Raw genomic sequence first — 25,928 nt, forward strand, 5'->3', positions numbered from 1 at the left:
TAAAATTCCTTATGACTAAATTAGGCTTCGAGCTTCATAGGACTTGATCACCACTAAAAGGCTCACTCAAAAATGTATACCTTCCCGATTTTCTAATGCTTTTGAATACTTTTAATCTTACTTCAATTTTATTGCTTTTAATTACTTTTGTCATTTACTTCATCCTATTTACCATTAGTATCATCATATCATATCATTTTTCCTTTTATTGATTTGTCAATTAACATTGAATTTTGCCTCAACATTGCAATCGTGCCCTGCATCTGGCAAGAGTAACAATTTTTATCATTTCATTAAATACTTAAATTTCCATTTTCATTCGTTGTCATTCTTATAATGAGTTGTCTCATCTTTTACCGTTAAACCTCATTAAAGATCGATCGTCAACGACATTAACAACATCTAGTCGTAAATTCCATTTTAATCAGTCACCCATTGATAAACTCCGGCTTAATATAAAAACAAAAGCGTACAATCCTAACAAGGATTGTTAAATTTACTAGGTCAATGACAAGTGGAATCGATTCATAAGAGATGAAGCTGCTGTAAAAGCGGAGCGATCACTTTGTCACCCTTTTACTCTGTAAGGTTACTCAATAAGGGCTGATATGTGAGGGCAGACCGGATTGGCTCTGCAAGACTAAAGGCAGTTAGTTCACCTAGGCGAATTCATCTCGACATGGACTTAAGAAGCTCCCGTCCCCCTGCACGCATGGCATTAGAGTCGACTGGGATAAAGGGGTAGCTTAACCCTTTAACCGGAGAGTCGCTCAGGACATTTCTCCCGATTAGTCCTATGGATAAGCGGAATCTGACACAATGTATTGACCTTGTTGATTCGGGAGCTTCAAATTCTATGATAATGGCCTCAAAGCCCATTGTTCTTGCTCCAACCAAACAATCTTGTTACTCAATGTGAACAAATGGAGGTTTCACAAAATTTTGGGCCAGACATGCTGTTTAAGCATCCATTTGTGGTCTTATCCACATGTCCATTCAATCTGTTGAGAAGGGATGTAAATAGCCTATTCCGTTCCAACTCCCTGACCCCTTGCAAACCATCCCTCCAAAACCATACTGTGGGGTCCATTTAAAGGCAGACCCCGTGTGGTCGGTCATCAGATGTAAAAAGAAATTCAGGCAGAGACAATGTACAATTTCATACCGCTGCAGCGGGGAGAGGGGAGGGAGGAACACACTGGATGTGTGTTCTCGGCTCCATTGTTTCTTCCTCTCTCTCTCTCCCCTACCCCCCAGCGCAGCCAACTTTTATTAGGTAGAAGAATGTGTCATAGGTGGGAGGGCATTAGACAGACAAAGAAAGAGATATGTAGACAGTGAATAATGAAGAATGTTTCTGAGAAATACACAAACTATGTATAGAACATTCTTAAGTAACTTCACATTTCCCCCCTGTTGTGGATTTCGAAGAACATCAATGAATACCAACCAAAGGTTTCTGGTAAACACATCATAATGAAAACACAATAATCGGTCCATCACCAGGATGGGGCGAAAAACCCTACCGCTATTTGTAGCGTATTTGTTGTAGGGAAAATTCCCCAACTCCCCCCTCGTATGAGGACGAGAACCTTCTTGGTCTGGTGATAGACAAAACATGGAGTTAAAGAAAAGCCTCAGTGATCACATGAGAACATCATCAACATAATCATCATCCTCAATATCATCATCGAGGTTTATCAGATTATAATGATACATTTGGGCGACAAAGAGCCTATTGACTGCTCTCTTGGACAATGGGACAATGCAAGTTGAACAGATAATGCAAAGAAGAACAAAAATGATTATGATCAAAAAAGGACCAATGATTTTCCAATAGAACTTGGGACCATGTGCCCGTGAACAACCAATCAAGCCAATTAGGTAGCTTCTCATGATCAGCTGCCATTGTGTCTTTCAGATTCTTCATGGTGTGGAGGACGTCTACAATGGTTTCATTATGATCAGGTATGTAAGTGCAACAGTGTTCTCCTATCATGGCACAGACACCACCCTGAGGAGCTAAGGCTAAGTCAACAGCCATGCGTGTTTGGAGAGCCATAAGGCGTGTGGCTGACAGGGTGTCGTAAAGATCAGTGACGACATCAAATGTGGCATTTACAAAGGTCTGAAATCTGTAATCAATGGTTTCAACACGTAAAGTGAGTAAACCTACTCTAAACTGTGGGAACATTGCCATGCCGACCCTGCTTCCTGTAGACCAATACTTATGCTCTTGTGGGACATTGCTGCCTCCCCAATCATCATGTGGCTCAAAGTCAACATATCTCTTAGTTCTGCGATGTAACGGGTGTGCTGTGACTATGTAGGTGTGATCTGAGACTGTTACTGGTGTGCAAACTGTGGTTGTATTTTCAGGTAACTTGGTGTATGCCTTCCAACCACACATCCACCACACTCCGTCCAGAGCTGTGTGGTGTGCTGGTTGTGCATTATCTGTAACATTACAATGTTTGGTGTCGATGGGTGTGATATGTTTTCCACCTGAACTGGTGACATTGACACACATTGGGAAACAATATTTATCGTCTTCAATGTTGTTACAATGGTGGAGATGTGCTTTGTCAAGTGTGACTTTAAAACCCGTAGCTGTTGCTTTGGTAACAACTAACAGTGGTTCGTGTGTCTGATTTACAGATGGTGTGAGTGTCTCCTGCAGTGCAGTGTTGGCTTCTTCGTAAGACAATGGTGTTGCATACAATGCTGGTTGGTTGGCTGCATGAGGTAAAAGGGAACAAACATAACATCCACACTGCCCATTCACAAGGGAAAGCTCCCTTGTGAATGGGCAGTGTGGTTAGCATACTGCCACCATGTGTTGGATGCCAGTGGATGTGAATATCCTTCGTCTTCTATCTGGTCATCCCAGTGTTTAAAAATGGATGGAGTTTGATTATCATCTCGTGTTTGAACGATGTCTATTGGTAATGCTGCCACAGGGTTACCTCCAGTACTTTGAGGTTCTGCTTCAGAATTAAATATACAGTACTGGAATGAATGCATGTCTGGATACGTGCCAGCCCATGGCATTAATGCCATTTGCAAACAACCTTCCATGGATGTGTTTACTTTCATTTGCAAATGTGTGGTGTTCTTTGTGAATTCCAACACTTCCTTTTGGTAGGCCTGGGCCAAGGATGTTAGCTTCCATTTAACTGTATATCCTGTGACGTGAAACACCGAATCCCACCCCTCCCGATACCCATTATCAGTCCATCTCTCGGGTGGGGTGCCTGCATACCACTTGTAAATACCGTGACGCGTCCCTGGTACATATCTGTTGCCCCCCATGGCTTCACATTCTGCGCACAGTGATCTCAAACCCTTCAAAGGAATATCCAGAGTTCCTGTCCCTTTGGCTCGTGGGATGCATGCTGTGTATGCCTGGTCTTCCATTACTGGGCTGGGCCATGTTGGGCATTGGCGTCGTGACGTCTCTGGGCCCCAGATCTGTGTTTTAATGTTGGGTATAGTGTCAGTGTTTGTGAGGTGGACCATTCCTAGTCCAAGGACGATGGCAGCTCCATAGAGCCACAGCCAGGCCATGTTGGTAGGTGTGGTGCAAGAGTTCAACTGACCCTAAGAGTCCAGTTAACCCTATTTCAGTTCGGTGACCTTCTTGCAATGGCTCTGGTGAATCCAAGTGTCTCTTTCAGCAATCTTTATTGCAGTAGGGGTGGTGAGTAGGACTGTGAAGGGGCCGTCCCAACGTGGGCTCGACCAAGTTTTCCTTTTCACCACTTTCACCAGAACGAGGTCACCAGGGGTCACCGTCTCCTGCACAGAAGAACCAGACACAACAGGCAGATCATTTGTTCTCACAACTTCTTTTTCCCTAAACAGATCCACTTGGTGAGTGGGTCTGCTTCTCCTACTGTGTCTGAGCATGGCTGGCCCTCCCAGAGTGGGAGGTGGAATGGTCTACCGTGTATTGCTTCAAATGGTGTGATGCCAGAGGAGGTGGGTGTGATTCTCATGTATGTTTTTACTAAGGCTAAACAATCTGGCCATGGTTTGCCTGTTTCTTCCATGGTCTTTTTTAATCTCAATTTTACTGTTGCATTAGTTCTTTCTACCAAACCTGCACTTTGTGGGTGATATGCACAGTGATGTTTTAGTACAATACCTAAGTGACTGGCCATGTGATCTACAACATCATTAACAAAATGCATCCCATTGTCACTCCACAGGACCCTAGGGATTCCATGGTCTGGAATGATGTGTTTGCAGATGGCCTTTGCCACTGTGAGTGCATTTGCATGTTTGGCTGGAACAACTTCAACCCATTTGGTAAGAGAATCAACTAATACTAAACAATATTGATACTGACCACTCTTGCTTAGCTCAATGAAGTCCATGTGAACTACTTCAAACGGATAACCCCCTACAGGGCACTTCTCTCTTTTTGGTCTGATATTTCCCTGAACATTATGACGACAGCACACTATACATGACCTACAAAAAGTTTTAAAATAGGCATGTAGTCCTAATGGTACTGTGAATGCCCTTTCCACCATGGCCATCATCCCCCCTGTTGACACGTGGGCTTTCCCATGTGTCAATACAGCTACTGCTTGAAACAAATTCCTAGGGATAATTGGTTTATTGTCTCTATGGTAGAGTCCATCTTGGCTTCTGGTGACATGGAGCTTTGTCCAGGAGTGTTTTTCTTTGTCTGGGGCATGTTCTTGCATGTCTTTTAATACTTCAGTTGGTATTGTGTTAGCTTGTTGATTATCAAAGTCTTTCACATGGAGTAATTTCTTTTGTGTTCCACATGCTGCTTTCTTTGCTGCTTCATCTGCTTTTGCATTTCCTTGTGAAACAATGTCTTTGGCTTTGGTGTGTGCTTTACATTTGCACACAGCAAGTCGTCTTGGCAGTAGTACAGCTGCTAACAGTTTTGTGAGAAGGTCAGTGTGCTGCACTTGTTTTCCTGATGATGTTTTCATGCCTCTTCTGGCCCACATTGCTGCAAAAATGTGTAGAGTCGAGTGGGCATATTGGCTGTCAGTGTAAATTGTTACTTCTTTGTCCTTGAACAATGTACAAGCTTCTGTGAGGGCGATGATTTCTGCTGCTTGGGCTGACAGGTTGCTAGGCAGCTTTTCTGCTTTCAGGGTCTTTGTCTGTGTCACTACTGCATAACCTGTGTTGTTATTGCCTTGTTGGTCTTTGCTTGACGAGCCATCAACAAATACTGTCTCTCCTTCTGTCAGTGGAGTGTCCAACAAGTCTTTCCTTGGTTTGCAGTCTTCGTCCAAGGCTTCCAGGCAACTGTGTTTTTCCCCATCTTCTTCCGTGGGAATGAGTGTTGCTGGATTCAAAGTGCTGCATCTTTTTATTGTCAGGTGAGGTTGTGATAACAACACTGCTGTTAAACCTAGATGTCTTGCAGGTGATAAAAACGACATCTTCGTTTGGGTTAACAGGACATCCACTGAGTGTGTTACCAGGAGAGTTGTTGGTTGGTACAACACTACTTCAGCTGATTGTTGGACTGCCATTGCTGCTGCACACACTGATTGGACACAGTGAGGTAATGCTTGTGCTACTGCATCCAGTTTCTTTGAGTAGTATGCTACTGGTCTTAGTTTTTGACCTTGTTGTTGTAGCAATACTGATGTCATGAAACCATTTTTACAATCAACTGTTTGAGTAAATGGTTTATGGTAGTTTGGCAGGCCTAGTGCTCCTGTTCCAGTGATGGCTTGTTTGATCATACAGAAGTTGTTTTCTGCTTCAGGTGTCCATGTAATGGGGTCTGACAATGCAATGTCTTCAGTGTAGATCATGTCAACTAGGGGCTGAGTGACCTCTGCATAATTAATCACCCAGAGCCTGCAGAAGTTCACTAACCCCAAAAATGCCATCATTTGTCTCTTTGTTACAGGCTTTGGTGCATTCAAGATTGCTGTTTTCCTTTCAGAGGTGAGTTTTCTTCCGTCTCCAGAGACCAGATGTCCAAGAAAAACAACTTCAGTTTGTGTCCATTGAAGTTTGTTCAATGATGCTTTGTTTCCTGTAGCAGCTAAGTGTTTGCAAAGACTAACAGCTTCTTGGTGATTTTCTTCTTTGGTCGGACTTGCAATCAGTATGTCATCTACATATACTAAAATTTGTGTAGATTCTTTGTGTTCATGTTGGCTAATGCAATTGTTTATTTCTTGTGAAAAAATAGTTGGGCTTTCTGCGTAGCCCTGTGGTAACCTTGTATATGTGTATTTTTTTTATTGTTAAATGTGAATCCAAACCAGTGTCTGGCTGACTCATGCAATGGAATAGAAAAGAATGCATTACTCAAATCAATGACTGTGAAATATTGTTGTGACGCTTTGAGTTCATTTAACAATGTATGTGGGTCAGGGACACATGGAGCTCTTTGTTTGACTGCCATGTTCACTGCTCTTAAGTCATGTATCATTCTCCATGATATTGTGTCTGCTTTTCTTACAGGGAAAATGGGTGTATTACACATAACTGTTGGCGCATCAATCAAAATTCCTGCCTCTACCATGTTGGCTATGACTGGTGTAATGCCTTCTTTGGCGTCTGGCTTCAATGGATATTGGCGGAGTCTTGGTCTGTAATTTGTTTTGGCTTCAATGATGACTTCAGTTGCTGTGGTCATTAGGCCTACATCAGTCTTTGATGCTGACCACAGTCTGTCGGGGATTTCTGACAGTTCTTCTTTACTGATCAGAATCTTCTTCTCTCATTTTGTTAAATGTTTGTTTGGAGTGAAGGTGGTTGTCCAGTTTAGGGGTAATCTGTAGATGTCTTCTCCTCTCAGATTGTTGATTCTGCAATTGTTTTCCATGCTTGGTTGTGCATGATGGTTGGAGTCTGTAGTGAATCTCCATCCCTCCGGGTGATTTATTTCACTCCAACTGATGTCTCTTACCTTTTGGTTAAAATCTGACCACTTCATGTCTTGATTTTTCGCTAATGAGATGTGCATGGGTACTGTGGTTGGGTCAATGGGGCGTAGATTCATGATGGTGTCTGGTAAGATTACTGTCACAAACATCCAATCGTTTTCTTGTGACCAGTACACGTTTTTCACTCTGCCCTGACTTGGTTTCACTTTCCTCCACTCTTTTAGGAAATGTGTGTCTGCTGGGTGTTGGCAGAATTTAACTGTGGCATGGAGGTCGTATTCATTTTGAGGTTCCCATTCACTGGAGGCTAATAGTTCTTCTGGTAGGTTCTTTAAGGCTCTGACTATTGAACCTGGGCCATGGGAAGTGGGATCCAAGCTGTAGAATGTTCTCGGTTCTCCTGTTCCTTGAAGAACCAACATTGGCTTTAGATCATCTTTCTTTTGGACCACCATTTTGTGACCTTCTACCATTAATGTGAAACCCATTTGTTTAATTAGGTCTCTTCCCAACAAATTTTCAGGGCAATTTGAGACGTAAATGAAGGTTACCTTTTTATGTTCTGTACCGTCTTCGTCATACACTGTGATTGGCTCAGTATATTTTCTACATGAGGGGGTTCCACCTACTCCTACAACTAACAGAGTTCTTTTTGACAATTTGATCCCAGGTGGCAGCACCTTGAGGACTGACGACTGCGCACCTGAGTCTACAATGAACGCAATTGGGTCTTGGCTGGGCCTACATCTAACTTTCTCTTTGGGGGTGTGACTGATGAGGTGTTGCTAAATAAAACTGATAAGTCTAACACTTGTTGGGGAGGGGAGTCTGTGTCGTCTTCTTTTTGACTTTCAGGTTCCTCCTCAAACAATTGTTCTCCTAGTCAGTCTTCATATTGTTCTTCTTCAATAGGTTTTGGTTTCTTTTGTTTTGGTTTGGATCTGCATTCCCTGGCAAAATGTCCTTTCTTTCCACAGTTGTAGCATGCGTTGTCGTAGGAGGCAGACCTTCCTCTGCCTCTTCCTCGGCCTCTCCCCTTGACTGGTCTGTCTTGATAGTACACCGGAGCTGATGCAGTCTGTGCTTGTTTTTTCTTTTTCAGAGTTTCAGCATGGATGATCCAACCCATCAGATCGGTGACTGAGGCAGTTTTCCAGTTTGGGAAATGTTTTTTGGTGAAGTTTGCTGTCCCCTCCATTATGCCATCCATCAGGGTGGATCTCAGGAGGGTTTGGAAGGTGCTGTTAACATCCTGTGAGTCTTCAAATCCACTGGACAGTCTCATTGTATCAATCAGACGATCAAGGAATTGTTGGGCACTTTCAGTGGATTCTTGTTTGCACTGTCTCACTCTATCCAGGTCTGGTGGTTTCTTGTACATGTTGACTGCTCTTTGTAACATTGTGTCTAACTCTTGTAGGAGTTCAGCATTAGGGTTTTTAGGAATGCCAGGGGCTTGGTCTGGGTTGAAGGTGCCCTGGTATCTTCCCAGTCTGGGTCCAGATGTTATTTTCAAAACACTCAGCAGTTCACGCCCATTAAGATGATATGATCTTTGCACATCCATAATAGCATCAGCCCACTTTTGAGCATTCTCTTCTATGAGGGGGACACCAGCACACACTGCTTTTTTCTCTTCTTCGGTCCATGGCCTATACACTAAGATAGTAGGTTGATGTGGTTGGCCTGTGATATCATCAATGTTTCCAAATGCTGGGTTAGCTACGGCTACCATGGGATACATTGGTATAGGCTCCAGCTCAGGCAATGGAGGATATAGAGCTCCTTGGTATGCAACTACATCAGACTGAGGGCCTCGTTTGTTTTTCTTTGGTTTGTTGCCAGGGGGCGCTTTACTTTTCCCTCTAGTGGTGACTCCTTCAGTGGGTGGGCCTGTGCTCTGTTGGCCCGCCTCTTCTAGTGGGGCTTCAAACACCTCCTCTTGGTCCTCAGACGTGCGTGGAACTGCTCTCTGCTCATTTCCTGGTGCTCTCTGTCTGACCCTGACTCCTGTTTCCTCTCAATGATTCTCATACGCAAAACTTCCTTTCTAAGCTCTTTCTGCTCTACTTCTCCTTGTCTTTTCTTTCCCTGAGCAATCCATGCATCAATGGCGCGGAGTTGGGCTTCAAATCCCGCTGTTTCTTTCCCTTTACTGGCTTTTTCCTTTCTTTTCTTCACTAACTTTCTTTTCACTTCCTCCTTATTAGGGACATCGACCAAATCGGGAGAAAATTCTAATTTTCTCACCTAACCCATCACATACTTTACATATTCCTCGCTCACTGTTCCCATATACTTCACATCTTTATGTTCCAACAAAGCTTTTCTCTGGGTTTGCCCCATCTTTAATTCGGCAAACCAAACCAATTGGCCAACGCCCTAAACCATCAATCACAGCGCTGATCTGACACACACACACACACACACACACACACACACACACAGACGTACAGACGCGCGCATGCGCACTCACGCACACGCACACACACAGACGTACAGACGGGCGCATGCGCACTCACGCACACGCATACACAGACGTACAGATGGGCGCATGCGCACTCACGCACACGCACACACAGTGCACTTTATTTTATTTATGTATAACAAAACTCCGATTTTACTTGTAATCACTCACAATGTGTTTTGTTCTGGCCAGACAATTCACGATGTTAATAAAAAATGATAGTACAAATAATGATAACAAGAACTACCAAAGTCATGATTAAACACGCTTCCTTACAGCACTCAATCATTGTTTTATACTCTTTTAAAACTTTGTAGGTGGGGTTGGTCTTTCCTTTTGTGTCACTGTTACGTAGACACTGACGTTTAATTTCCACTACCCAGATACCCGATCCCGTTAAATGCTATTACCACCAACTAATGTTAGTCGTTATTTTACACTTAATTATAAACCAACTCTAATTCCTTTTTATGGTTTCTTGGGTTATCCGGATTTTAAAATTGCCAGCTGGGCTTTTTCAACGAGGGCCACTGCCCTTTCGTGCACTTGCCAACTCCCACCTCCTTATTTTATAATTCAACCTAAAACTGTGCTTTTTTTTTTTTTTTTTTTTTCCAATTTCAAAAACGTGTAGTAGATTGCACTACCTGATTATCTGATGCCGGCCTGGTTCGTGGGACCCAGTGTCTGGGCGCACTGCCGTGAAAGCTGGAGGAGGAGACCCGCTTCAAACAAAGGGAAGCGCTGTCGACAGATTCTCGGTGTCCTTCAATCCAGCGTCGGCAGATCGTCCAGATGTGGGTCCCGGGTTTCGGCACCAATTAATGTGGGGTCCATTTAAAGGCAGACCCCGTGTGGTCGGTCATCAGATGTAAAAAGAAATTCAGGCAGAGACAATGTACAATTTCATACTGCTGCAGTGGGGAGAGGGGAGGGAGGAACACACTGGATGTGTGTTCTCGGCTCCATTGTTTCTTCCTCTCTCTCTCTCCCCTACCCCCCAGCGCAGCCAACTTTTATTAGGTAGAAGAATGTGTCATAGGTGGGAGGGCATTAGACAGACAAAGAAAGAGATATGTAGACAGTGAATAATGAAGAATGTTTCTGAGAAATACACAAACTATGTATAGAACATTCTTAAGTAACTTCACAATTCCAAACTGGATACTGTTTACATGGGTATGCAGCAAAGGACGGGACCCAAATGCAGGACTCCCAAGCAATGGCATAATGTTGAGAGTAGTTTTATTCCAAACTGAGATCACACACAGCTAAGATGTCCGAGATGGCAGAGGCATAAAAACGCGGAGCTTCAGGCAAGGTCCAAAAACACAAAAGGCGAGGTCCCAATACTTCAAGGCAAAACTTGGGAACATGAACAAAAACGTAACAAGACTATGATTGCACAGGATCGTTGTAATGCAGGGAAGCACTACAAAATGCTTGCGTACTCACGCACAATAAAGCAGTGTTCAACATACACAAACACAACAAACTGGCCAATGTCGATGACACACTCAAGGCTGAAAGAGTTTTATATTCTCATTTCTAACGCAAATTATAATATCTAGACAAAAATATATGTTCAACTGTACCATAAAATGCATATGCTGTTTGAGGTTTTTACCAAAAAATAAAAGTGTTTATTAATTAAAGTGTGCAAACTGACCTTGTTTCTCTTACCTGAAAAATGTCCATTTCGTGTGGCTGACCTCGGACGTCACTGCAGGTAGACATTCTGTTGTGGGACTGGGATTAGCATGGAGCCTCGCTAGTTTACGCTGAAGAAAAAAACATTTGTTAATTGTCATATATGCAGTGAACATTTCACCCGAGACACTTTTACTGGTGGACTCATGTCTGAGATGGGTTTTCAATGTTAAAACCTGGATCAGTTCCTACCACACAGTCACTTCTGACACCTGAAATGATCGGTGTTGCTAAAGTCACTAAACATGAATATGAATCAGCCTCTAAACCTGGACCCGCTTTGACAAGCTCAGGCCCCCCTCAGAAAGTACCAAAACTGCGGAGAACTTTTGGTTGAAAACAGAGGTATGTTGATCATGTTTTATTTCCTAAAAATCTTTGAACACAGTTGAAATGGTTGACTGAAAGAAGCATATCGTTCTTAGCGAAAAATATTATACGACCACACATAGTTTGACCATTCTCAACAAGAAAAACAGGATAATATTGTGTACAAATGTCAACACGCTGAAGCTGCAGGAAAGTGTTGACTTCACAATGCTGATGACCTGTGTTCAACCCCAGCCCTCCCTGTGTGGAGTTTGCATGTTCTCCCCATCCCTGCGTGGGTTTTCTCTAAGCACTCCGGTTTCCTCCCACATCCCAAAAACTCTTCTTCTTCTTTTCCTTTCAGCTTGTCCCGTTAGGAGTCGCCACAGCGTGTCATCTTTTGCCATCTTAGCCTATCTCCTGCATCTTCCTCTCTAACCCCAACTACCCTCATGTCTTCCCTCACCACATCCATAAACCTTCTCTTTGGTCTTCCTCTCGCCCTTTTGCCTGGAAGCTCCATCCTCAGCACCCTACCACCAATATACTCACTCTCTCGCCTCTGAACATGTCCAAACCATCGAAGTCTGCTCTCTCGAACCTTGTCAGCAAGACAACCAACTTTAGCTGTCCCTCTAATGAGCTCATTTCTAATCCTATCCAACCAACTGATTCTGAGCGAGAACCTCAACATCTTCATTTCTGCCACCTCCAGTTCTGCTTCCTGTTGTTTCTTCGGTGCCACCGTCTCTAATCCGTACATCATGGCCAGCCTCACCACTATTTTGTAAACTTTGCCCTTCATCCTAGCAGAGACTCTTCTGTCACATAACACACCAGACACCTTTCGCCAGCTGTTCCAACCTGCTTGGACCCGTTTCTTCATTTCCTTACCACACTCACCATTGCTCTGGATTGTTGACCCAAAATGTTTGAAGTCGTCCACCCTTCCTATCTCTTCTCCCTGTCGCCTCACTCTTCCCCCTCCATTTTTCTCATTCACGCACATATTTTCTGTTTTACTTCGGCTAATCTTCATTCCTCTCCTTTCCAGTGCATGTCTCCATCTTTCTAATTGTTCCTCTGCATGCTCCCTGCTTTCACTGCATATCACAATATCATTTGCGAACATCATGGTCCAAGGGGATTCCAGTCTAACCTCATCTGTCAGCCTATCCATTACCACTGCAAACAGGAAGGGGCTCAGAGATGATCCCTGATGCAGTCCCACCTCCACCTTAAATTCCTCTGTCACACCTAAGGCACACCTCACCATTGTTCTGCTCCCATCATACATGTCCTGTACTATTTTAACATACTTCTCTGCCACACCAGACTTCCGCATGCAGTACCACAGTTCCTCTCTTGGTACTCTGTCATAGGCTTTCTCTAGATCCACAAAGACACAATGTAGCTCCTTCTGACCTTCTCTGTACTTTTCCACGAGCATTCTCAAGGCAAATAATGCATCTGTGGTACTCTTTATAGGCATGAAACCATACTGTTGCTCGCAGATACTTACTTCTGTCCTGAGTCTAACCTCCACTACTCTTTCCCATAACGTCATTGTGTGGTTCATCAACTTTATTCCTCTATAGTTCCCACAGCTCTGAACATCCCCTTTGTTCTTAAAAATTGGGAATAGAACACTTTTCCTCCATTCTTCAGGCATCTTTTCACCCGCTCGTATTCTGTTGAATAAGGTTAGGTCAAAAACTCCACAGCCATCTCTCCAAATTGCTTCCATACCTCTACCGGTATATCATCAGGACCAACTGCCTTTCCATTTTTCATCCTTTGTAGTGCCTTTCTGACTTCCCCCTTAGTAATCATTGCCACTTCCTGGTCCTTCACACTTGCCTCTTCAACTCTTCCTTCTCTCTCATTTTCTTCATTCATCAACTTCTCAAAGTATTCTTTCAATCTATTTAGCACACTACTGGCACCAGTCAATACATTTCCATCTCTATCCTTAATCACCCTTACCTGCTGCACATCCTTCCCATCTCTATCCCTCTGTCTGGCCAACCTGTAGAAATCCTTTTCTCCTTCTTTCGTGTCCAACCTGGTGTACATTTCTTCATATGCCTCTTGTTTAGCCTTTGCCACCTCTATCTTTGCCCTATGTCACATCTCGATGTACTCCTTTCGCCTTTCCTCAGTCCTCTTAGTATCCCACTTCTTCGCTAATCTCTTTCCTTGTATGACTCCCTGTATTTTGGGGTTCCACCACCAAGATTCCTTCTCCCATTTCCTACCAAAAGACAAACCAAGTACTCTCCTGCCTGTCTCCCTGATTACCTTGGCTGTCGTTTTCCAGTATTCCGGGAGCTTCTGCTGTCCATCGAGAGCCTGTCTCACCTCTTTCCGAAAGGCCGCACAACATTCTTCCTTTCTCAGCTTCCACTACATGGTTCTCTGCTCTACCTTTGTCTTCTTAATCTTCCTACCCACCACCAGAGTCATCCTACATACTACCATCCTATGCTGTCGAGCTACACTCTCCCTACCACTACTTTACAGTCAGTAACCTCCTTCAGATTACATCGTCTGCACAAAATATAATCCACCTGCGTGCTTCTACCTCAGCTCTTGTAGTTCACTATATGTTCCTCACTCTTCTGGAAATAAGTGTTCACTACAGCCATCTCCATCCTTTTTGCAAGGTCCACCACCATCTGTCCCTCAAAGTTCCTTTCCTGGATGCCGTACTTACCCATCACTTCTTCATCGCCCCTGTTTCCTTTACCAATATGTCCATTACAATCTGCACCAATCACAACTCTCTCGCTGTCTGGGATGCTCAGAACTACTTCATCTAGTTCCTTCCAGAATTTCTTTTTCAACTCTAGGTCACATCCTACCTGTGGGGCATAACCGCTAACCACATTATACATAACACCCTCAATTTCAAATTTTAGTCTCATCACTCGATCTGGTACTCTTTTCACCTCCAAGACATTCTTAGCCAGCTCTTCCTTTAAAATAACTCCTACTCCATTTCTCTTCCCATCTACTCCGTGGTAGAATAATTTAAACCCTGCTCCTAAACTTCTAGCCTTACTACCTTTCCACCTGCTCTCTTGGAAGCACAGAATATCAACCTTTCTCCAAATCATCATGTCAACCAACTCCTGAGCTTTTACTGTCATAGTCCCAACATTCAAAGTCCCTACACTCAGTTGTAGGCTCTGTGCATTCCTCTTTTTCTTCTGACAATGGATCCGGTTTTCTCCTCTTCTTTGTCTTCGACCCACAGTAACTGAATTTCCACCGACGCCCTGCAGGTTAGCAGTGCCGGGGGCAGGCATTGTTAACCCGGGCCACGACCGATCCGGTATGGGATTCTTTAGATGAATGCTCATATTTGTTTGGCATAGTTTTTACGCCGGATGCCCTTCCTGACGCAACCCTCTGCATTAATCTTGGGACCGGCCTACAGATTGTACTGGTTTGTGCCCCCATAGGGCTGGATTCCCACATCCCAAAAACATGCGACATTAATTCGGCATTCTAAATTGCCCCTCAGTGTGATTGTGAGTGTGACTGTTTGTCTCCATGTGACCTGCAATTGGCTGTCAACCAGTTCAGGGTGAACCCTGCCTCTTGCCTGTTGACAGCTTGGATAGGCTCCAGCACTCCCACGACCCTTGTGAGGATAAGCAGCTAAGCAAATGGATGGATGTATACAAATTGTGGAGGGTTTTCAATTTTAATAAAATACTACATTGTATTAAAACAAGCAATATTACGTACTTGTCACTCACAGAATAGTTGACCTGTCTGAAATGTATCAAAAATAATTTGTGCACAATGAAATATATTGAAATGAACCTGTGCTTTATCTACACATTTTTTTCTCATTTTATAAACTTTGAACCTTATTTTTCTCTTTTAATTGCAGATGTTGTAGGAAGCATTTTCTGTACAACAGGTTGACATTAAACCAGCAGATGCTGAATCTCCGTCTTTGGTCCACTCCAAAAGTTGCCAGACTGATGAAGTGCCTATTCATGAAAATGAAACACATATCTTTCCGACAGCAGAGAAAATACTGCAACATGTATTTCAACCTCAGGTGTTCTATAAGTTCTCTGATTGAAAGGCCAAATAAGCATTCAGTGCAAATGTTACGTAACATATTCAAACAAAATATAAGCAAACAGTTAAATAAAAATGCTATGATTCTAGTTCACTTCACATAAGTGAAGAAAATATGTGTTTGAACACCCTGCTAATTTGGATGTTCTCCCACTTAGAAATCATTCAGGGGCCTGAAATTTTCATCATAGGTGCATGTCCACTGTGAGAGAGATAATCTAAAAAGAAAAATCCAGAAATCAGAATGTATGATTTTTTTTAACAATTTTTTTTGTGATACTGCTGCAAATAAGTATTTGAACACCTGTCTGTCAGCTTGAATTGTGACCCTTAGTCCGCTTTTAAAAGTCCACTCCATGTATTATAATGAATAAGATGCACCTGTGTGATGTCGTTAGCTGCATAAAGACACCTGTCCACCCCATACAATCAGTAAGACTCACACTTGTAGCATGGCCAAGACCAAAGAGCTGTCCAAAGACACCAGAGACAAAATTGTACAACTCCACATGCCTGGAAATGGTGATGGAGAAATTGCCAAGCAGCTTGGTGAAAAAAGGTCCACTGTTGGAGCAATCATTAGAAAATAGAAGAAGCTAAACTTGACGGTCAATCTCAATCGGACTGGAGCCCCATGCAAGATATCGCCTCGTGGGGTCTCAGTGATCCTTAGAAAGGTGAGGAATAAGTCCAGGACTACAAAACAGGACTTGGTCAATTACCTGGAAAGAGCTGGGACTACCGTTTCCAAGGTGACTGTTGGTAATACATGAAGACGTCATGCTTTGAAATCATGCATGGCACAGAAAGTTCCCCTGCTTAAACAAGCACATGTCGAGGCCTGTCTTAAGTTGACCATTGACCATTTGGATGATACAGAGGAGTCATGGGAGAAAGTTTTGTGGTCAGATGAGACCAAAATGGAACTTTTTGGTCATAATTCCACAAACCGTGTTTGGAGGAAGATGAATTATAAGTTCTATTCCCAGAACACCATCCCTACGGTGAAGCATGGGGGTGGTAGCATCATGCTTTAGGGGTGTTTTTCTGCACAAGAGATAGGACTGCTGCAATGTATTAAGGAGAGGATGACCAAGGCCATGTATTGTGAGATTTTGGGGAACACCTTCATTCCCTCAGTCAGAGCATTGAAGATGGGTCATGGCTGGGTCTTTCAACAAGACAATGACCCGAAGCACACACCCAGAAAACCAAGGAGTGGCTCCATAAGAAGCATATCAAGGTTCTGGCATGGCCTAACCAGTCTCCAGACCTAAACCCAATAGAAAATATTTGGAGGGAGTTGAAACTCCGTTTTTCTCAGCGACAGCCCAGAAAACTGTTTGATCTAGAGAAGATCTGTGTGGAGGAGTGGGCCAAAATCCCTCCTGCAGTGTGTCTAAACCTGGTGAACAACTACAGGAAACGTTTGACCTCTTTAATTGCAAACCAAGGCTACTCTACCAAACATTGGTTTTCTCAGGTGTTCAAATACTTATTTGCAGCTGTATCACATAAATACATCATTAAAAAAGACATATATTGTGATTTCTGATTTTTTCTTTTTAGATTATCTGTCATGATCCTGCCGCTCCAGCCCGGGCTGTATGGGTGCCTGCCCGCTCGCGCTAATTGGGAGGCAGACACCTGCACCTCATGCGGGCTGATTATCCCGTGTATATATAGGACGACGACTGATGCTCCGCCAGATCGTTGAGCTTCATGTCCGGTTCCAGCACTCTCGTATCCCTGATCGACAACCTGTGTGTACCGACCTTCGCCTGTTCTCCGACCAACCCCGTAAGCCTCACTCCTTTGATACTTCTGCCTTCCTATATCGATCTCCCGTGTACCGACTCCTGCCTGCTCGCTCACCTGCTCTCTACGCCCAATGTCCCAACTACCGCTGCTGCACCTGACTGCCTGCCCCATCCTCGACCATTTAATAAAAAAGGTTTTTCCCCGAACTAGCTTGCATCTTCCGAATCCTGCATTTGGGTACTACCTTCGTTCCGATGGGTCGTGACATTATCTCTCTCACAGTGACACAGCTTCTGTGTGTTTTGGTGTAAAAATATACAAGCGTTGTACACGCAAAATAGTTGTCGCGGTTGTCAGGTAACAATTCACAAAATACACGGTGTTTGCATAATGTCAAAACAAGACTGAAAACTTAATAAATACATTCAGGATATCAAAGCCATTTCTATTTATCATTTAATGGCTAAATAAAATAACAACTTCACACAATGCTTACCAGTCCTGTGTTTCCAAAACAAGCATGTCCTCCTCGCTGGGTTTACACCTTCATCACCAGCTGATTTGAAGTGGTGTGCTGTCTAACTGGCTCAAATTGACAACCTTTAATTGATAACCTTTAACGCCTTCACAGAGCTCTTATTCTTCAGTCTTCTTGCGCTCCTTCATGTTCATGTTCATTGCTCGAATTACTGGGAAATCCATTGTTGTTCTCGCATTGGAGTTGAAGGGCGCCATGCTGTTCTCACTAGGTCACCGTCTCTGACATCACGTCCCTTGTTGGGTATTTCTGCGATCATTTTTTGCCGAGAATTGAAAAATAATGTTTCCTCCATAATGGATTTCAGATTTGATTTCTGCATTTAAAAAACTCTAATATTAGCATGAAGGTACATTGAGGACCTTTCATCCTCTTTAAATGCCTTGTCTAAAAAAATGTTCAATGCGGCACAGCTCTGGAACTGCAGCCAGAGACAGCCATCCCCCAGGGCAGTGGCTTGGCTATCCCCTGACAGGCAGGACTGCCCAGGGCAGTGGCATGGCCATGCCCCTGACAGAGCCCCATCCCAAGGCGCTGATCCCAGTCGCGACAAAACAAAAAAAATGACCAATGGAGGGTGGAGGGGGACCCAAAAGAGGGCACAAACCCCCCACCCCACTCTGTCTGGTGGCCACCCAGGCCACCCAATGCGAAGAGTCTTGCTGAGCAGGTCAGGAGGTCGGCCAGGATGCCAAGCCCCAGGGTCCGAATGGGTCGACTCAGGCAGACCTCCTTGAGGGGGGACCCAAAGGCACAGCAGGAACCAAATAGGAACAGATGAGGGCTGAGGAGAAAGGCCTACCGAGATGTGGTCAAGAGCTGGTGGCTGCCTACGCAGGCAGAGGGCCGCCAATGCTTGGGCGAAAGGCCACTGTGGTTTGGGTGCTGCTGAGGCATGGGCGGGAGGTTGCTGTGGATTGGGTGCCACTGAGACATGGACGTGAGGCAGCCGTTGATCGGTCGCCACCGAGTCGTGGGCGTGAGGCGGCCGTGGATGAATCTCTGCCAAGGCGTGGATTTCAGGTGGCCGTGGAATGATCGCTGCCGAGACGTGGATGTCAGGCGGTCGTGGATCGCTTGCTGCCGAGACGTGGGCGAGAAGCTGCCGAGGATCGGTCGCCACTGAGGCATGGTTGCCAGCCTGCCGTGGATTGGTCAGCACCAAGGCATGGTCGTCTGGCAGCCGTGGATCGGTCGGCGCCAAGGCGTGGTTGTCAGGTGTCCATGGATCGGTTGCTGTCAAAGCGTGGTGGTCAGGGGGCCGTGGATTGGTCGCCGCAGAGGTGTGGTCATCAGGCGCCTGTGGATCAGTCACCAACCAAGCAGAACATGGAGGCGGCCAAGGATCGGTCGCCGCCAAGATGTGGTCATCAGGCGGCCATGGATCGGTCGCAACCGAGGTGTGGTCGTCAGGCGGTTGTGGATTGGTCGCTGCTGAGGCGTGGTTGTCAGGGGGTCGTGGCTCAGTCACTGCCGAGCCGTGGACGAGAGGGAGCCGTGGATCGGTTGCCATCGAGGCATGGTTGTCAGGCAGCCATGGATCAGTATCCCCCAAAGCAGGAGAGGGAGTCTTGTCCCCGAGGCGTGCTCATCAGGCGGCCATGTATTGGTCGCCGCTGGGGCATGATCGTCAGGTGGCCGTGGATTGGTCATGCTGAGACGTGGTCATTAGGAGGCCGTGGCTCAGTCGACGCCGAGACGTGGATGAGAGGCGGCCGAGGAACGGTCGGCGCCAAAGCAGGAAGCGGTTGAGGATCGGTTGCCGCAGAGGCATGATGGTCAGGCGGCTGTGGATTGGTCGCCACCGAGCGCAGGTCGACAGGTGGCCGGGTATGAGTCGCTGCCAAGACTTGGATGGGAGGCAGCCGTGGACAGGTTGCTCTCAAGACAGTGCTTCTCTGTGAGGCCTGTGCTTGGGTCGCTGCCAAGACAGGCGGTCGTGGACGGGTCGCCACCAAGCCGTGGTTGTCATGCGGCCCTGGATCTGTCGCCGCCGGGTGTGGTCATCAGGGGGCCATTGATTGCTTCTCACTGAAGCAGGCGTGTTCGTCAGGTGGCTGTGGATGGGCCGCCAATGAGACATGGTTGCCAGGCAACCATCGATTGCTCGTCACCGAGGCATGGTCATCTTGCGGCGGTGGATTGGTCGCCGCCGAGGCGTGGTTGTCAGGCAGCCATGGACCGGTCGCAGCCAAGGCGTGGTGGTCAGGCGGCAATGGATCTCTTGCCGGGGGTTGTCATAAGGCTGCTGTGGATTGGTCACCATCGAAGCAGGAGAGGGAGGCGGCTGAGGATCATTTGACGCCAAAATGTAGATGTCAGGCGGCCATGGATCGGTCGCCACCAGGCCCTGGTCGTCAGGTTCGAGGATCGGTCACCGCCAAAGCGGCCGAGGATCAGCAGCATGTGGCCGAGGAGCGGTCGCCGCCAAAGCAGGAAGCTGCAGAGTCATGATGGTCAGGCGGCCGTGGATTGGTCTCCTCTGAGCAGTGGTCGACAGGCGGTCGGGTATGGATCGCCGCCTGTGCTTGGGTCGCCGCCGAGCTATGATTATCATGTAGCCGTGGATCGATCGCCGCAGGGGCGTGGTCGTCGGGCAGATATGGATTGGTCGCCGCCGGGGGATTGTCGTCAGGCAGCCGTGGAATGGTTGCTGAGGAGACAGGTGGCTGTGAAGAGATTGCCGCTTAAACAGGTGGTCGTGGACGGGTCGCCGCCGAGGCGGGGTTATCATGCGGTCATTGATCAGTCGGCTCCAATGCATACTCGTCAGGGGGCCATGGGATTGGTCGCCGCTGGGGTGTGGTCGTCACCCAACTGTGGTTCTGTCACCGCCGAAGCATGAGAGGGAGGCGGCCCAGGCCACATTGAGTTTGTTCCTGAAGGGAAAAAAGGGAGCAACTGCAGGTTTGAGATCACTCTCTTTGGTGGGCCAACCACTCCTGATGACTGTGCAGAGGGTTTGCAATTCCTCATTCTATGTGGTGTGTTGCCTGAAGTCTTTCAGGCGGGCTGTGGAGATGTAACTCACTGACCGAACTTTGTAAGGCTCCTCCTCTGGATGGTTGTGGGAAGCTTGAGCACATGGAGCTCTGGAGTGTCACCCACGAACATGTGCTTGCCTTTTTTGTGCACTTGGCTGAGGTCATAGCTTTGCAGGCAAAGCAGCATCCACTGAAGATGGGCAGGGGCAGTGTGAATGAGCTTTTTTTAGTATTGTCACTAAGGGCTGGTGGTCGGTTTCCACGACAACCGAATTTCCATACACATATTCTCTAAACTTTGTGCAGCTAAACACAACAGCTAGGAGCTCAGATTCTATTTGAGCATAACGTGTCTCTGTGTCAGTGAGGGAGCGTGAGGCGAACGCAACTGGTCTGCCATTTTGGATGCACGCTGCCCTGAGTCCGTAGCATGAAGCGTCGCAAGTGAGCGTGCCTGGCACCTTGACGTCGTAAAATGCAAACACCATTGGATTTGAAAGGCATTACTTCAAGTGATCAAATGCCTGGTGTTGCTGCTGGAGCCAGCACCACTTGATGTCCTTGTGTATCAGCTGTCTCAGAGGCTGAAGTTGGGAATGTATTTTGCCAGATAGTTTCCCATCCCAAGGAAATGCTGCAGTAATGTGACGTCTGTGGGGACTGGCATGCTGGTGATGGCTGCTGTTTTGGCGGGGTCAGCTTGAGGCCCTGACTTGTGAAGATGTGGCCCACACACCCCACTTGATCAAAGCTGAACTTTCATTTTTCTCGATTGAGCTTGAGGTTGACTTCCCTTACACGGTCGAGCACCTTTTTGAGGTTTGCGTCATGTTCAGCCGTATCGCGGCCTCCCAAGATGAGGTCATCGACGATTACTGAGCAATGAGCATGGGTAGCCAGTGAACAACTGCTCCATTGTGTGCTGAAACACCTCACTGGCAGAGTTGATACCAAAAGGTATGCACAAGAATCTTTACCTCCCGAATGGAGTACTGAATGTTGTCATCATGGAGGATTTCTTGTCAAAACTGATCTATTAAAAGGAGTTCTCGGCGTCCAGGACAGAGAACACGGCCGCACCAAACATCTGGACAGCTACCTCCTCGACAGAGCATCTTGGATGGTGAGGTCTCTTGAGTGCCGTGTTGAGGTCTTTTGGATTTATGAGTGAGTTGTTGCATTTGGTTATGGCCTCCTGGGTGTCTGAGGCCTGGACTGCTGCTTTCTGAGGGAAGATGCCTCCACTGCATCTACATGGGTGACCTGGGTGGCTAGTGTTTTCCTGTTTTCCTCAGTCATTTCTTGGATACGACAGACTGAGATGGCTTTGGGCAGGGTCAGTTCACTACCTCTCACCAGAGATTTTCTCAAAGAGTCATTGGTAGTGCCACACACAATGTGATCACATATAAGTTTGTCAGTCAAATCTCCAAAGTGGCAAGTTTTAGCTTTCATTTTCAAGTCACTAATATAGGATTGAATGCTCTCAAATTATCTTTGATTCCGTGAATGAAATCTGTTCCTGTGATTTGTCCTGTTGCTTCGAGGATTGCACATTTCCCTGAATTTCCTCTTGAGGCACTCTGGATCCTCTCTGGACTCCGCTGGAGTGAGAACTGCTCCATTATTCCCGATCCTGTGCATACACCAAGGAGCGTTCGCGGTCGATGGCCTCAGGGCCGGCCAGGTTGAGGACGATATACGACTTTGTCTTTGCATGTTTCTTCAGGTGTGCTGCAGCAATAAAATGTCATACTCCTGTTCAAAAACACGCCAGCTTTCGGCAACATTTTCATAAAAAATGATGGGGTCCGGCCTGTGAAAACCCTCTGCCATGAAAAAAAAAACAAACTGTGTCCTTGACATGGCTAGTCAGTTAGCATAGCATTGGGTCTGCCAAAAAAATGAAAGCAAACGGCCCAGAAAAAAAGTTACTCACAGGTAATAGTTCGTACCTGTTTACACGCTGTGGCGACCCCAAAAGGGACAACCCGAAATGAACCATCCTTTCACTGACATTAACAACAGGGTCAAAATATGGCGCTGTAGTCCAACAGTTTAATCCGAGATGAAATGACGAACAGTTCATTCCTTATGAAGAACTGACACGTGAGGATGGCAGACATTTACGCTGAATCATGGAAAAATGTGCTAATGCATTCAGAAAAAGTGCTGATCCAAGGGAAATTGTGAAACGCACCCAGATACTAGAGGAGTCTGTAGATGATTTCTTTCACAGACTCCGCACCATTTTCAAGGTGCACGGCGGAATTCCAGCGGATAAAAGGGAATTATTTAACTCCCATTTAAAACAAACACTTTCTAAATCATGTTCGATCAGAAATTTTTAATTACGTGAAGAAGCACAATTTTAATTGGCCGACTTGTCCAATGGAGGAAATCCTAAATTATGCAAGAAATTATGAACGTGTCAAGCAGAAAAAGAAAAAAAGCAGAGCGTCCTGTGGTAAATATTAACTTTACAGTAAAGTGTCGTGACACAAAAGGGGGACCACGTGACAGGAGTAACAAAAAACATCCATTTGACGTGTCAAAATTATCACCCAAAAAGCAAAAGTTGTTTAGAGAAGGCAAGTGTCTTAACTGCGGTGAAGATGGTCATCACCTTCACTATTGTAAATCCTAGGCCAAGCCTAGTCGACGCTGCGTTGACAATTCATCTGATGATGAATGACTAGGCGGCCACGGACCGCAGACTGGTGACCCACCCTCTGAATTCCTCCGATAGCGACAATGATGAAAATGTTGAGGAAAACATTAAACACATGTTTGGCCTCGGAAATTATTTAATGTGTCATCAGACTGAACCCATGATGAAACCAGAATTAACTTTACTAGTCTAGGGAAAACCAACCATTTTCCTAGTTGATACGGGCGCTGATGTGACCATTTTAGGAAAATGGGACCCGCGACAGTTAAACCAAGCCGAAAAAAGGTTTACATGTGCGGAGCTCATGGTTTAGTTCAACCCTTGGTTTTGTCCCATACTACCGAGTTGCGCAGTCCCGATGACCCAAATAAAAAGGTGAGTGTGGAAGCAGTTCTACAGCCAGGGTGCCCGTTGAATTTATTAAGCGCATTGACACAATTAGAGATTCGCATTACAATTAATAAACAGGGGTGAATGGAAGCAAACATAAAAATTCAAGAAAATGAATTATTACATTATTAATGGTCGCTGGATTTGCCTGAGGAGGAACGTGGCGTTGAAAATTTACTGTAAAGTAGCTCACGGGAGGGTCTGACCGGGAGGCGACATGCAGTACCGAAATAATTTACATGTCACCATTAGGTACAAAGAATCCCCGGGCCCTGATCCAGATTACACCAAATTGATTTTGGAATTGACTGAACAACAAGTTCAGGTCAATTACATTTACTGGAAAGGAAAGTGGTGCATTGCCACTGTCAGACTCATTGTGGAAGTGAAAGCGTTGCTCCCTCCTGGGCAGCATCCAAACATTCCACTCGAGAAGCCAAAACAATGTGAATGGAGAAACACGAACAATTTCGCCGGAACGATTCCACATGAAATTTGGGTCCCATCACAAAACTTCGACAACGTTGAAGAAACAGAATCAGGATGGTTCCGATTACGTGTTCGTTGGAATTTTGATATGTTTGCACAACTCCACTCCAACTGATTAGACGAAGTTTATGTGCTCACCCCTGTTGAGGAAAATGCCATTTGTCATCTCCCATCAGGGCTGTGGAGCACTGGACCCACTGACGTTGGACTCATGGCAAACACACCACCAGTAATTATACAGGGAAAAATGGAACATCGACCGATAATTCAACAATACCCGCTGAAATAGGCATCCAACCCATAGTTGACGAATTAAAAAAGGCAGGAATTTTACGCGCATGCCCAGACTCGCCATGTAATACGCCAATATTCCCAGTCCGAAAAGCACAAACAAACAAATGGAGATTAATTCAGGATTTGCGTGCAGTAAACCCAGCAGTACAATCGCGTGCGTCAAATGTTCCTAATCCACACACTCTTTTCAACTCATTACAACCCGAACCAGGTGGTTTTTGTTGGTGGACCTGACTAATGCCTTTTGGAGTATCCCTGTCCACCCTGACAGCCAATACTGGTTCACGTTTACGTTCAAAGGTGAAAAATTAACATTCATGTTATCCCAGGGATTTTGTGACTCCCCAACAATTTTCTCAGAAGCAATGACAAGGTGTTTGGCCTCATTTAATGCCCCACACAAATCCCAAATTTTGGTATATGTGGATGACATTTTAGTGGCCTCAAACACACAAGAGCAATGGAAAATCGATACATTAGCATTACTTCAATATTTGTATGACACAGGAAACAATGTTTCAAAAGAAAAAATGCAATTATGGAAACAAGAAGTGACCTATCTCGGACACATTTTGACTGAACGAGGACGCATTGTCAGTGACAAACAGAAACAAGCTGTCGACAAGGCTCCAAAACTCGTAACAAAAAAGCACATGTAATTTTTGGGTCTTTGCAATTATTGTCGCGCCTGGATTGCAAGTTACTCAGAAATCACACAACCATTGCTGAACATAATTTATAATAAGCCAATGATATTACAAGACAAAAGCTTTTGATCTTGTCAAGCGAGAACTCATTGGTTCAGCTGTGCTACCAAATTATGAGAGGCCATTTGAGCAGACAGTGACTGCAAAAAATGGGTTCATGACCTCAGTGTTGCTGCAGAAACACGGAGGAAAAATGAGACCAGTTGCATACTATTTGCAACAATTTGATTCCGTAGCATGAGCCACTCCAGAGTGGGTTCAGGCAGTGCTGGCCGCTGCTCTGGCTGTTGAGGCATATGCGGAAGTAGTCTTGTTCCACCAGTTAACACTGAAAGTGCCACACGCAGTTTCGGTCCTTCTGGTAGAAACAAAGATGACATTTTTGTCACCAGCACGACACTTACATTGCACCGCACCTGCACTTGTTATCACAGGGACACATCACAATTGTATGATGTGGGGGACTGAATTAAGCGACACTTTTTGCCTATACCAGCAGAGAGCACTCCATACGACTGTGGAAGCCACGTCCAAATTTCCACCAAACCACAACTGGACTCCCTTGCCCACTGGAGAGGTCGTTTTTGTTGACTGATCAGCAAGCA

At 45.5% G+C, this 25,928-nt stretch overlaps 1 long non-coding RNA gene across 1 annotated transcript in view; it reads right to left on the reverse strand.

Annotated features, from left to right (window-relative positions):
- Positions 1-1,196: 1,196 nt before the first annotated feature.
- LOC133505198 (uncharacterized) overlaps positions 1,197-25,928 on the reverse strand; it is a 31,810-nt gene continuing 7,078 nt past the window's right edge. Inside the window, exons 3-4 of the long non-coding RNA XR_009796170.1 lie at positions 11,053-11,150; positions 1,197-3,798 (exon numbers count right to left, since the gene is read on the reverse strand). This is a non-coding gene — a long non-coding RNA (uncharacterized LOC133505198). The remainder of the gene's footprint in view (positions 3,799-11,052; positions 11,151-25,928) is intronic.

This window comes from Syngnathoides biaculeatus, chromosome 8, assembly GCF_019802595.1.
Source record: "Syngnathoides biaculeatus isolate LvHL_M chromosome 8, ASM1980259v1, whole genome shotgun sequence".
NCBI classification, from domain to species: Eukaryota; Metazoa; Chordata; class Actinopteri; order Syngnathiformes; family Syngnathidae; genus Syngnathoides; species Syngnathoides biaculeatus.